Source organism: Coenobita brevimanus, chromosome 54 (genome assembly GCF_032717465.1).
Source record: "Coenobita brevimanus isolate Jiangsu-jjx chromosome 54, ASM3271746v2, whole genome shotgun sequence".
Lineage (NCBI taxonomy): Eukaryota > Metazoa > Arthropoda > Malacostraca > Decapoda > Coenobitidae > Coenobita > Coenobita brevimanus.
In genome coordinates, this window is record NC_137007.1 from 28461215 (window position 1) to 28476588 (window position 15374).

Below are 15374 nucleotides of genomic sequence, written 5' to 3' on the forward strand. Positions count from 1 at the left end.
CCAATGACTGTGGTCATGGAACTTTAAAAAAGGAAATCCCATTGCCACATAACATTAATGGCTCTGAGTCCTAGTCTGAGGATCCGTTTAGAGAAACTGGTTCATATCCAGGTATTCGGTTCCAAGGTAATTTATTAGGATCCGATGGAACCAGTTCCAGAACCGGATCTTGCCCAGCCCTAGTACTTGAAGGCATTGTCACCGAGGTGCACTCCCATGCATTTTGCGTGTGGCTGTGGTCTGTGGATTGATGTTCTGTTCTTCAGCACATAGGCTGGTTGATGTCTTGATGTTATGGTGTAGGCCACACCTCAGCATTTCAAATTTATCTTCTTCGAACTGCATATGATTTTCCTCACCCCATGCATATAGCGAGCTGGGGTCGTCCTGTAGGTGGTGCACATCTTTTTCAGTGATGATTGTGTAGCTAATGTTGGTACTACCATCAAAGAAGAAGAGGTAGAGTCGCCCACTGTTTCATCAGTGCCACCTATGTGTGCTAAGGAGAGGAGGGGACCCTGGAATGATCCTTGTGGCAGCCCGCTAATTACGTTGGTTTCTTCTGATGATGCTGTCTGCAACAACTCGGCCGAGTTCTTGCTGTGAGGAAGTCATGGAGCCATATCCCTTGTCTGCCTGTGATACCGAGGGACCTGATTTTGTGCAGGGTGCCGTGATTGACCTTATCAGTGCCTTAATTGGTTAAGTCAAGGAACACGACATCCATATTCTTGTCCCGCAAGACAGTATAGTAACCAGTTATAGTGCACCAGAGTTTTGATAGGCAGGCTTTGCATTTTCAGAATTCAAGCTGACTTGTTGATTATGTTGTTTCATTCATGTGAGTGATTATTTTGTCTCTCCTTTCATCCTTGGAGGATATTTTTAAATAAACCCTCACTGCACTCGTTCCACAAATTCCATAACACTCATTTTCACAGGTGCTCCTTTCCTGCACCAGCCCTACTTCCCAAGAAATTTTCAACGCATCCAACCCTTTCCTTTTCCCACTACGCCCATTTCTTTGCTCCCGGTTTGACGATTTCATGGCGCGAGTCCGCGACGCAGGTCACGCGTAACTGGTTTGGATGTACTAACCACTACCCCGCTAACTCCCCGGAACATGTGCATTCAGTAAAGTCATGCAGTGCAAAGTGATAACTTGGGAGTAGATGGCTGGTATTTCCGCGCAACACACTGCCATTTGTCCATGCGTGTGGAAGTTACAGAGCGGACACGAATGTAGGTATAGCTGTTAAGCGTGACATCGCCCGAGCTTGTTTAAGCCCCAAGTGTGACCTTGTTGAGATGGCTGAGTGTTGCTCGCGACACTGTCATGGTAAGAGGAACAATTGTGTGAAGTTATATCAAAATCCGTCCATGCATGTGGAAGTTACAGACCAGCACCAGACCTTATTTGAGCCCCAAGTGTGACCTTGATCTTGGGAGTAGATGACCGGTTATTATGCGTGACGCACCCTCATGGTGTGAAGTTACAGGATATCAAAATCTGTCCATGCGTGTTGCAGTTGCAGTGCGAACACGAAATTGCAGACGGACTGATGTACTGACGGAACCATGAAAACATACAGTCCCCAACCCGTTTCATCAGTAGGGGCCTAATAATGATAAGGAAGGACGGAGGGGGGGGGGGTTTATAGGTGAGGGAAAATCATTTATGTATTGTCAATAATTATTTGCCTGCATCTGGCCAGGTACAGTCAGGTATTTAGCAGGACCAGAACGTAGCAATTAGATGCTATATTGTGATCCACTGAAAATGGTTAGGTATTTTTGCAGGAGGCACGGATTTTGCGCGACTTGGAAACGATGTTAGGGAAGCGTAGATTCAGGAAAATGACGTCAAGAAAGAATTGCCATTAATTCTTATCATGTGATGGTGCCTACACGAGGGGCATATAGCTTTCAACGAGTTTTGGGACTCAAGAGTGTCATAATGTTCTTGTACTTTTTAAGTTAGCACCAGCTTGTGTTTACTACCATTTAATTTCGTGCACTTCACAGACATCTACCGACAGATTTTTAAGTACAATAAGTCATGGATTCACTAAATCATATACGTATAATCTTTGTAATAGCTATGAGTTTGATTTTTATAGCTCTACGAATGGGGCTTTCAAAATTTTATACTTGTCTATTTAAAAGCTCCTCCTAGAATTGGTACATACTTTTATTACAGTAAATAGTTGGTTCCATTACTTATAGAAGGAGTATGAATTGTATAAAAACATTATATTATTGTGAATGTCAAACAAGTGCACTATAAGGATTTTAGCCCATATAGCTAAACCCACACAGGTGTAATAATAAGACATTCCGAACCACGGAGAGTACCGACTGATCTTGTTTGTGTAGACTGAAGAGAACTCGATCTCTCTCACAGATGGCCTTCTTGCCTCTTTACTGTAAACAAGACAGGTCCAGAGATATCGAGAGTACTACCTTTTTCGTGCTGCGTTTTTTTTTTATCCTTAACTTTGGCTTCGTTCACGTGTAAGTGCTACAGTAATATAATTTTGATAATGGTGAGAAGGTTTAGAAATTTGTGGAAGCGTAGAGCATGAAGATGAGGTAGGAACATTTTAATTCTTATGACTAATTTGTGTGGGCGAGTCCTGATGATTAATTTTTGTAGTAGATTGTTGCAGTAATCAGCCAGATCCATTCATAAAAGAATAGCACTTTGGGGGATAATATAAGCTACACAGTAGGTAGTTTGATACAGGTGCTGAATAGACGTGATTGTACGGTGTGCTGAATGTTCCAGGTGTTTGCAGTGTTGTATGGTGGTGTACTCCGGTATTAGCTGCACCACAAATTAAAATCTGGGGGAGGGGGGGTATTACTGCTCTTTTGGACAGTCATGCCTCTTAGTCAGGTTAGGTTAGGTTAACCATTTTCTGTTGATTTTATCACTAGTTATGCCAGGAGGTATAAGTATGTCTGTCTATCTATCTATTGCCAGGCGCCTCAATCCTGTTTGGGGTGGCCACAAACAAATCGCCTCCACGTCACCCTGTCCCCCGCCATTTCACTGCCCTGCTCCCAAGCCACACCCCCCTCTCTCATATACCTCTCCACCCCATCCCTCCATCTCATCTTCGGCCTCCCCCTCCCTGTTCCCCCCTCCACCTCACTCACATACACTTTCTTCGTCAGTCTCTCACCCTCCATCCTCTCCACATGGCCAAACCACCTCAGTGTGTTCCTCATAACGCTTCCTATCACATCCACATCACAACGCTCCTTTATATCCTCATTCGTCAGCCTGTCTCTCCATGTGACTGCACAGGCTCCTCTTAAATAACTCATTTCCACTGCTGTCACTCTTGACTTGTGTCTTTCCAACAACGTCCAAACTTCACTTCCATACGTTAGAGTTGGTATCACAATACTGTCATGCAGTAACTTTTTCACTTTCATGCTTACTTCCCTGTTTCTTATCACTGCTTTCAAAGAACCAGCCACCTTTCTTCCCTGCTGTACCCTTTCAAGCACTTCACCTTCCAAACCTCCATCCTTACTCAGCACACTACCCAAGTACTTGAACATACATTTTCCAATTCCTCACCATCCAACCTCTATGTACATTCACTGGCTTCACCTCTCTCAAAGACCATCACTTTACTGTTCCCTACATTCACCTTTAGATTCCGTTTCTTACACACTCTCCCAAACTCATCCACCAAGCCTTGCAGCTCCCCTTCGTCTTCACTCAACAACACAGTATCATCTGCAAACAACAGTACAGAGAGTTTCCAAACACTATCCTCTCTCACCAGGGCCACTCCAACATCCACTACCCTACCTTGTACCTCTTTTATTACCCCATCCATGTACAGATTGAACAACCATGGAGACATGACACATCCCTGTTTCAACCCAACCTTCAAGGAGAAAAATTCACTTAGTTCACCGTCCACAAGCACTGCAGCCTTAGCACCATCATACATACTCTTCACAGCATTGAACAACTTCCCATCTACTCCATATATTCTTAATACTTTCCACAATCCTTGTCTATCCACCCTGTCATATGCATTCTCCAAATCCACGAAAGCCGCATACAACTTCTTTCCCTTCTCTAGAAACTTTTCCACTAAAGATCTAAGAATGAATATCTGATCTACACAACCTCTTCCCTTCCTAAAGCCTCCCTGTTCTTCTCCAACTAATTCCTCTGTTCTTTCTCTAACTCTGTCAATAAGTATCCCACCATACACTTTTCCTATTATACTAAGAAGACAATTGCCCTTATGATTACCACACACTTCTTTTTCCCCTTTTCCTTTGTACAAGGGAATAATTATACCTGACTTCCAATCCTCCAGGACTCTACCTTCCTCCCAGGCCAATCTGCACATCTTCCACATCCATTCTACTACTATCTCTCCCCCATGCTTCAGCATTTCACCACACACTCCATCAATTCCTGGGGCTTTCCCCAATTTAACTTTCTTCATTGCTTCCACAACTTCTATCTTACTGATTTCTTCCTGTCTTCTCACCTCTCCTTCTCCCAGCCGTTCCCCAGTCACTTATACTCACATTACTTCCATCCTGTATGTTCAACAATTCCTGAAAGTGTTCTCTCCATATGCTCACTTTTTCTCTCTTCTCCAATAGTAATCAGCCATTTTTATCTCTCACTTCCCTGCTAACCTCACTTCCACCCTGTCTTACTCTCTTCACCTCTTTCCAAAACATTTTTTTACAGTCTCTCCATATAAGTATGTACTCAAGCAGTATTAAATTTTTCAATGACCATACCTTGGTAGTTACTTAGGCATAGTCTTTGAGTGATCTGGCATAATTCTTCCCTTTGTCTGTCTTAATTTACCAAGAAGATGGACAAGACTAGAAGGCATATGTTAAAATAGGCTTAAAGCATCCATAGTTAAATACAAGACAAAGTTCATCCAGTAATAAGATTACCGTACATGATTTGCAAATAGTAATACACAATTATATTTTGATTACATAGAGTGTATGGTACTTTGTAATATGATGTTTGTAAAGGGGGCACCATTTTCTTTCTTAAAGCATGTAAACTTGATATTGCAGAGTTGAAAACATGGCAAATCATCATCATTATTTGCATTTGAACTTGATACCTAGTACACTGTTAAGAATCATGCCAGATAGTAATACCTGTATATAGAATGACAAGTGTAGTAAGCCATCAGGGCTGTTAAACTTGTCTGTATAGAGACCTCAAAGTCTTCCTCACCACTGCAGGGCTAAAAGATGTGAAGCTTTGACAGAGACCTCATTGCCAGCCTCACCACCTCAGGTCTAAAAGATGTGGAACTGCCACACAGTTATGGCAATATATTTTGGATCCCCACATCCAAATGTACTGAAGTGCTGATGGCCATGAGTTATGACAGTACAGCCACAATGGTTGACAAATAGAATGATGTATTGAAGTGTAGCTATCTCCATTCACTCTCACCTGGGTGTGAGCACCCATGTCCACTCCTCGATCCCAGACTTTGCCCACTTCACTACCTCCCTAGATACTATGTGAAATGCCTTCTCCAAATCAACAGAGTACTGTGCATCTCTCTCTCTCTCTCTCTCTCTCTCTTTCTCTCTCTCTATACAGTAAACCCTCTATAATTCGGATTAATTTGGGGGAACCCTACGTCGAATTATCCAAAAATCCGAATTATTGGAGCATATGCTTGCCCCTATCCTCAAATCACACCCATGCTCTCTAAAACATGGCTTTTTCACAAAAACATTGAACAGTACAGTATATTATTACTTTATATTCAAAGAGTGCACAGTACAATAAATACAATAGTGTCAAACCTTGATAATGAAGTCATCCAGCACAGTAGTAGAGTATAGTACACTTAACTGTACCGAAGATACTGTACAGTTCTTAAAAATTACATTTGTTACTACACTTAACACTACAAAAACTATGCCCGTCCACTTTTCACTTGAACCCTTTTCGGACTTGTCTCGCTTAATTCGAATTTCAATCCAAATTTAAATTATTTGTCTGGTGGTCAAAAAAGAGCCGAATTAACCAATTTCTGAATTATTCGGGTTAGAATTTGAGAGGGTTTACTGTATATATATATATATATATATATATATATACAGTATATATCAGGGTTGGTCTATCTATCCATCTATTGCCAGATGCCTTAATCCTGTACGGGGTGGCCACAAACAAATCACCTCCACGTCGCCCTGTCCCCCACCATTTCACTGCCCTGCTCCCAACTCACACACCCCTCTCTCATATACCTCTCCACTCCATCCCTTATACTCACATTGCTGTAGGTTAGGATGTGGGGATCCGGAAGAAAGTCATAATTGCGTGGTGACTTCATGTAGACCTGCTTTGGTGCGGCAGACTTTGAGGTCTCTCTTATAGACTTATGCAACTTTGCCATTCTGTATGTTAGCTTTTGGCATGATTCTAATGATGTCTCAAGACTAAATTTTCAGAAAAAAAAACAATTGATTTAGTGTTTCTATATGAAAATAAGTTTTACTGTAAAATGTACATGAACTGATAATATAGATGTACATCTGTATAGTAGGGCTTTGTGAGTTACTGAGCCCAAGGTTTTGGATGTGTGCATGTTTCTTATTGTTTTCCAAAATTTCTTGGTTTATTCTATGCTCAAAAGTGTCAACAAAGCTCTTCCAGTTTTCTTGTTTTTGTGCATTGATACATTTAAGGTCATTACTGTGTTGTTTAGGTTTGCAAGATTTCATATACTGCTGTAGTAGGTTGACAGTTTCTCTTATTTTGTTTCAGCTGTTGTTGAGTTGTTTAATTGGAGAGGCAGAGTTAGGGTTTCAATTTTGTTGTTGCCAGAAGTGATTTGAATTTTGATGGCTTTAGTAATGATTCTGTTAAAGATAGTAACTGTTTTGTCAGTAGAGTACTAGTAAAAAAAAAAAAAGAAAAAAAAAAAATCAGTAATGAAACTTTCTAATGCTTGCTTCATGAGTGAACTGTGCCTAATTTGCCTTCTTGTAGGTCTAACTAGTGAATGTTTTTCTTTCTTTGTCTGGATTGGCTTTTATTGTGTGTGATATAAGGATAGAGAGGTGGTCTGAATGGGAGGAAAGGAATAAAAGATATAAATGGCCGGTGGCTAGTGGAGAAAAGACAGAAAATGAACAGATAGAGAGATCATTTTAATGAGGTTGTGAATATAGAAAATGAAAGTACAGTAGTTCGAGTATAAATGATTCAGGAATGGATGAGATTGTTGTTGTCGCTCTTTCCTGATCCTTGTGATCAAGAAGACCTAGTGACTGCAGTTAAACAACTGCCCCTATAAGATTGTCCCATAGGTTCCCTACGCTGTTGATCTTGAATCTGCATCTTAATGTGGCGTTTGGTGTGCAGTGCTCCATTGTGCGTTATTCTGTGGGGGCCCAATTTACAAGCTGGACACGTGTCATTTGTTATTCCACCCAACCCAAATCTAAATTGGTAGCAGAGGAGGGCTGAGTGATATCCTGCTCGAAGCCTAGCTAGGTGAACTCCATCATCTCTGTTTAAGAATACCTCCAATGGATGGATGTCAGGAAGGGTGCTTGTAGGATGGATGTTGTGACTGAAACATTATTTTGTCCGAAACTTGAAGTGAATATGACAGTGTTTTTTCATTGCTAGTGTTGGAATATCTGAAGGCAGCATATTCTTGAAGAGGGTTTGATAATGATTGTGCAGTGATTGTTTATATGCTTAGGGTGTGTTGTGTGTCTGTCATGTAATGACAGGGTTGGTGTGTATTGGTACAGGTTGCTGCATAGAATTGTGTGTCCCTATAATCGAGGTAGTCTCTGAAAGGGATGACTGTAGTTTCAGAGTGTTTGTGAGCTGTGGGATTGGTTTCAGTGCGGCCAAAGGTGATGTGTAAGGTGCTGTTTTGTATGATTTGCAGTGTGTTGTTATGGCTATTAGATAGGATGGGAGCCCATGCTGGGGAGACAGGACACCACTGATCCAATGCATTTGTAGAGCAAAGTGCCTCTTTTTGTGGGCCAAAATCTGGCCCTGTAGTTGTCCTGAATGCATGGAGTCTGGGGGTGCACTGCCTCTTGATGTCTCCTACATGGTCTTCGAAGATGAGCCCCGCATCTAGTCACTTCAAGGATCTTAGTGAAGGGTGTTTAGCATGTGTACTATGGGTCACTAATGTATTGGTGCACAATATGCTTGAAACATTTTGGACCACAAAACAAAGGTCACCGAAATACTGTACGGGCAAACCTTGATTCACGATACCCTGGAAGAGTGATGGGAATAGAAATACCATCCTACCCAACCTATCATAGGCCTACCCCTGGTTTTGCGATGGATTTTGTTTTTTTTTTCCGATTTTGATATTTTAGACTTTTTGTTTAGGTTGATTTATAACTGTTTTTAGACTTAGATTAATGTGTTTTAGTCATAGGTGGAGTGACCACTGTTATTTGGGGTACAGATTCTCGCCCATCAGACGAGGTACAAAACAGTGTGGATATCTAGGTGATTCAGCAAAGAATATTTCATGTTTGACCATTGAACTGTCATCTAATGTACCGTATCATGGAATACATAATAATAATTTTATCTTTCTACCTATCTATCTGTTGCCAGGCACCTTAATCCGGTAAGAGTTGGCCACAAACAAATCACCTCCATGTCGGCCTGGTCCCTGCCATTTCACTGCCCTGCTCCCAGCTCACACACCCCACTCTCATATACCTCTCCACTCCATCCCTCCATCTCATCCTTGGCCTCCCCCTCCCTCTCCTCCTCTCCACCTCACTCATGTACACTCTTCTTGTCAGTCTCGCTCTCCATTCTCTCCACATGGCCATACCATCTCAGTGTGTTTCTCCTAATGCTTCCCATCACACTACACCACATCCACACTACAGTGCTCCTTCATTTCCTTATTTGTCAGTCTCTCTCTGCATGTGAAACCACATGCTCCTCTCAAATAACTCATTTCCAGTGCTCTCACTATCGACTCGTGTCCCTCCAACAAGGTCCAGGCTTCATTTCCCGATGTTAGAGTTGGTATCACAATACTGTCATGCAGTAGCTTTTTCACTTCCATGCACACTTCCCTGTTTCCTATCATGGCTTTCAAGGAACCAGAAACCTTTCTTCCGTGTTGTTCCCTTTCAAGCACTTCGCCCTCTAAACTAATATCCTTACTCATCACACTACCCAAGTACTTAAATGCACTCACATTTTCCATATCCTCCTCATCCAATCTCACTGTACATTCACTGACTTCATTTCTCTCGAAGACCATAACTTTACTCTTCCTTGCATTCACCCTTAGATTCTGTTTCGTACACACTCTCCCAAACTCTTCCACCAAGTCTTGCATCTCCCCTTCGTCCTCACTTAACAACACAGTATCATCTGCAAGCAACAGTTCAGGGAGTTTCCAAATACTGCCCTCTCTAATTAGGGCCACTCCAACATCCACTGCGCTACCATGTATCTCTTTTGTAACCCCATCCATATACAGATTGAACAGCCATGGAGACATGACACATCCCTGTTTCAATCCAACCATCAAATAGAAAAATTACTCAGTTTACTATTCACATGCACTGCAGCCTTGGCATCCTCCTACAAACTCTTCATGGCATTCAACAACCTCCCATTTACTCCATATATTTATAATACAGTACCCTCGCGTCCAGCACGCGTTAGTCCAGCATGATTTGAGTCCAGCACGGTCAGCAATTAATTAGTATTATTTAATACGATTTAATTACTGCAACACGAGTGTGTTAGCATAACACGCACAGAGCTCCGAGAAGTGGGCCAAATCCGCAGAGTTCACTCTAGCACAATCACCCCCGGTCCAACACGGCCATACTGGACATTCCCATGATGATGATAGCCAATGAAAAACTTCTGATCAAGTAGCCTTCCCCGCCAGCTATCGTGACGTGATCGTGATGCCGGCCAATTAAAAACGCTTCTGGTGTCATGTGATGTTTTGTTTACATTTCTCCCGCCACAGAACCACTCAGTCGCATAATTGCATTGGAAGGTGCTTTTTTCTTGCTGCATTTTCTGCCCTTGTTACTGCATTTTACCCTGCTCACGATGCCTAGGAAGCCTTCTGAGAACCCCAAGAAGCGTCGGCACCTCCCTCAGGCCACCAAGCTAGAAAGCATCAAGAGGAAGAAGAAAGGGGAGAGGAAAGTTGACATTGCCAAGGCCTACGACATGAATTTAGCCAACGTGATCATAATAAAAAACTAAGACAAGATCCTGGCAGCCGAAGGCTATCACACGGCACTTCATGCCAGGTTTGCTGAGGATACGATGGTAAATCGGAACGGTAACGTGGTAAAATTGCCGACGATACCACGGGCATTTGGAATTCATCTGGATGGATTCCTACCGAGATACGACGGGCAAAACAGTGTGACCAAAACCCAGGCGACTCGACAGAGAATGTATCGTACTACAGCATTGAACATTTAGCCTGACACTGAATACATATTAATATTTTAGAATAAATATCAATCGTTTTGAAACCCTTCTCATCGGCGTGCGTACCAGTTTATAAGCAAAGTTGCTTCTCCTTATTCTCTACCAAGTCAGCGACAGTGATCACTTTTCACAGTCACGAGACGGGGCTCTGGCAACAGTGTGAGAAGCATGCACTTTCCCGAGGATTATTCTGAGTGTGATTTTGAAGGATTTATGAGGGAGGTTTGATTTCGAAGGATTGATGAGGGAGGTTGAGGAGGAGCAACAGCCATTACCCGCTAGTGATGCCAGCAGCCATCCTCCGGGGACCCAGTAGGACTAACTACAGCCTTGGATACCACCTTCCATTCCCAGCAAGCCCACCAACACTGTCCTAAAAGGTTAGTTATTATTCATAGCACAGTACCATTTATTATAATTACAATAGTACCAATATATGTATAGGTACATGGTAGGTATTTAGGGTGACTTTTCCGAGGGTTGCTGACATAATTCATTTTTCCCCATAAGCTCTATTGTTAGTTCAACACGTTTTTGGTCCAACGCGTGACCCATGCATGACAATATTACCGTGCTGGACGCGAGGGTACTGTTCTTTAAACAATGCTTGTCTATCCACCCTGTCATATGCTTTCTCCAAATCCATGAAGGCCGCATACAAATTCTTTCCTTTCTCTAGAAACATTTCCACTAAAGACCTAACAATGATCCACACAACCTTTTCCATCCTAAAACCTCCCTGTTCTTCTCCACCAAATTCCTCTGTTATTTCCTTAACTCTGTCAGTAAGTATGCTACCATATACTTTTCCTATTACACAGAGAAGACAAATGCCCCATGATTACGATACACTTCTTTTTCCCCTTTTCCTTTTTACAGGGGAATAATAATACGGTACCTGACTTCCAATCCTCCGAGACTCTACCTTCCTCCCAGGCCAATTTGCACATCTTCCACATCCTTTTTACTACTATCTCTCCCTCATGCCTCAGCATTTCACCATACACTCCATCAGTTCCAGGGGCTTTCCCCATTTTGACTTTCTTCATTAACTTCCACCCTACTGATCTCTTCCTCTCTTCACACATCCCTCCGTCTCCCAGAAATTCCTCAGCCATTTTACTCGCATTGCTTTTATTCTCTGTTTTCAGCAATTCCTTACAGTGTTCCCTCCATCTGCTCTTTTTTTCTCCTTTCTCCACTAGTAATCTGCCATTTTTATCTTTCACTCCCTGACTAACTTCTTTGACACCCTGTCTAACTCTCTGTATTTCTTCCCAGACCATCGTCTTACATTCCCTCTACTTTACACTCGGATTCCTTCCAAATTCCTCATCTACTCTCTTCTTACTTTCTCTTACTAATCTTTTCACCTCTCTCCTCCTGTCTATATATCTATTACCAGACGCCCCAGTTCTGTAAGGGGTGGCCGCAAACAAATCGCCTCCATGTCGTCCTCTCCCCTGCCATTTCACTGCCCTGCTCCCAGCTCACAAACTCCTCCCTCATATACCTCTCCACACCATCCCTCCATGTCATCCCTGGCCTCCCTTCCCTCTCCGTCCTTCTGCCTCACTCACATAAACCCTCCTCGTCAGTCTCTCATTCTCCATTCTCTCCACATGGCCAAACCACCTCAGTGTGTTTCTCTTAACACTTCCCATCACAACCAAATCCACACCACAATGCTCCTTCACTTCCTTATTTGTCGGTCTGTCTTTCCATGTGACTCCACATGCTCCTCTCAAATAACTCATTTCCACTGCTCTCACTCTTGACTTCTGTCCCTCCAACAAGGTCCAGGCTTCATTTCACGACGTTAGAGTTGGTATCACAATACTGTCATGCAGTAACTTTTTCACTTCCATGCTCACTTCCCTGTTCGTTATCACTTCTTTCAAGGAACCAATAACCTTTCTTCCTTATTGTACTCTTTCAAACACTTCACCCTCTGAACTTACATCCTTACTCATCACACTACCCAAGTACTTAAATGCACTCACATTTTCCATTTCCTCCTCATCCAGCCTCACTGTACATTCACTGACTTCCCTTCTCTCGAAGACCATAAGTTTACTCTTCCCTACATTCACCCTTAGATTCCATTTCTTACACACACTTCCAAACTCATCCACCAAGCCTTGCTGCCGCACCTTCATCTTCACTGAACAACACAGTATCATCTGCAAACAGCAGTACAGGGAGTTTCGAAACAGTACCCACTCTCATTAGGGCCACTTCATCATCCACTGCCCTACCTTCTATGTCTATTATAACCACATGTATATACAGATTTAACAACCATGGAGACATGACTCATCCCCGTTTCACTCCAACCTTCAGATAGAAAAATTCACTCAGTTCATTATCCACGTGCACTGCAGCCTTAGCACCCTCATACATACTCTTCACGGCATTCAGCAACTTCCTATCTTCTTCATATATTCTTGATACTTTCCTCAGTCTTTGTCTATCCACCCTGTCATATGCCTTCTCCAGATCCATGAAGGCCCCAGACAACATCTTTCCCTTCTTTAGAAACTTTTCCACTAAAGATCTAAGAATGATTTTCTGATCTATACACCTCCCTGTTCTTCTCCACCTAATTCCTCTGTTATTTCCCTAACTTTGTTGATAAGTATGCTACCACATACTATTCCTATTACACTAAGACAACAATTGCCTCTATGATTACCACACACTTCTTTTTCCCCTCTTCCTTTGTCTATCTATCTATTGCCAGATGCCTTAATCCATTGTACGGGGCGGCCACAAACAAATAGCCTCCACGTCACCCTGTCCCCCGCCATTTCACTGCCCTGCTGCCAATTTACAACCCCTCCCTCACATACCTCTCCACTCCATCCCTCCATCTCATCCTTGGCCTTTCCTTCCCTCTCTCCCCCTCTACCTCACTCACATACACTCTCCTCGTCAGTGTCTAACTCTCCATCCTCTCCACATGGCCAAATCACCTCAGTGTGTTTCTCCTAATATTTCCTAACATATCCACATCCACACCACAATGCTCCTTCACATCCTCATTTATCAGTCTGTCTTTCCATGTGACTCCACAGGCTTCGCTCAGATAACTCATTTCCATTGCTCACATTCTTGACTTGTGTCCCTCCAACAACATCCAAGCTTCTCTTCCTTTGTACAGGGGAATAATTATACCTGACTTTCAATCCTCCGGGACTCTGCCTTCCTCCCAGGCCAATCTGCACATCATCCACATCCATTCTACTGCAGTACTGTCTCTCCCCCATGCCTCAGCATTTCACCACACACTCCATCAATTCCTGGGGCTTTCCCCATTTTGACTTTCTTCATTGCTTCCACAACTTCCATCCTACTGATTTCCCTCTCTTCTTACATCCCTCCATCACCCAGCCATTCTCCAGCCACTTACAAAATACTCACATTACTTTCATTCTCTATGTTCAATAATTCTATAAAGTTTTCTCTCCATCTTCTCTCTTTTTCTCCCTTCGCCACTAGTAGTCTACCATTTTTATCTTTCACTCCCTGACTAACTTCTTTGACACAGTCTAACTCTCTTTACCTCTTTCCAAAACATTTTCTTACATTCCCTCCACTTTACACTCAAATTCCTTCCAAATTTCTCATCCACTCCCTTCTTAGTCTCTCTTACTAATCATTTCACCTCTCTTTTCCTCTGTACATATAACTTTACTCCATCTCTCAACTTCTTTCACGCACCTGTTTCCCATCCACTATGTGCTTTCTTGTTTTGTGCCACAGCCTGTCTCACCTCTTCATTCCACCTTGCTGTCCCCTGCAGCCTCTTTCGTCTTCCCTTCACCCCACACACCACCTCACAGGCTGCACAAATTTCTTTTGTGAATATCTTGCATATACCTTCCACATCCCCCATCTGCTCCAATCCATAATTACCCAATCGCTCCTCCATTTTTCTCTTATATTTTGCCTTTTTCCCATTCTCTTGTAACCTTTCCACCCTCTTTGTATGAACTACTTCCTCTTGTCCTTCCCTTCTTCTATTCTTCCATTTAATTTGAACTTTGATTCTCACCACCACCAAGTGGTGGTCAACAAGTCCACTCCCACAACCTCCATATACTCATGCATCCACTACACACGCTCTCATCCTATCATCCACACACACATAATCAGTGATTGCCTTCCATTCATTCAGTTCATCACCCTCCCATCTCATTACTCGTCACATATACCTGTGGATCATTTTGTGTCTGAAGAGGGTATTGGTTATAACCAACCCCCTCCCAGCACATATGTCCACTAGAGCACAGCCATTCTCTTCCACCTTTGCAAGCACACCCCTCTCACCGACTACTCCATCCACCTTCACATTCCCTACTTTTCCATTCGTATCTCCAATCAAAAACACCCTCTCGTTCCTGTGAAACTTTTCCATGCATGCTTCCACATTTGTCCAGAACTCTTCTTTCACTCTGCTTGCATGATCTTGCATTGGTGCATACACGCACACAATTGCTGACGTTTGTAGCCCAACCATCAGTATTACCCACACAACAGTATTTATGAAAACCTTAAATATTTCTTGCGTTGATGATAACTGACCGATAAATCTTGTCTTTACGTTCTGGCTGTTCAAGGAAAAACGCTTAGAAAATACAAAGGAATTTCTAAGTAAATGTTGGAAAGTAAGAGCGAAGAAATTAAAGGAACTCAGCAACCAGAACAGTAGCTAAAACGGCATAAGGAGAGACCGTTGAAAAGGCTATCCCAATCACATCATTGATCGATGTCACCTGTTTACATTTGGGTTGTTCAGGGGAAAACACATTGAAAATACAATGGATTTTCTAAATAAATGTTGGAAAATAAGAAA

The 15374-nt window shown here is 42.6% G+C and overlaps 1 protein-coding gene across 1 annotated transcript in view; it reads left to right on the forward strand.

The window, feature by feature from the left end:
- The first annotated feature begins 2436 nt into the window (after window positions 1-2436).
- Window positions 2437-15374, forward strand: part of LOC145400934 (protein zer-1 homolog) — a 397151-nt gene continuing 384213 nt past the window's right edge. The window contains exon 1 of the mRNA XM_080273299.1: window positions 2437-2514. The gene's annotated coding sequence lies outside the window, so the exon portion shown is untranslated. The remainder of the gene's footprint in view (window positions 2515-15374) is intronic.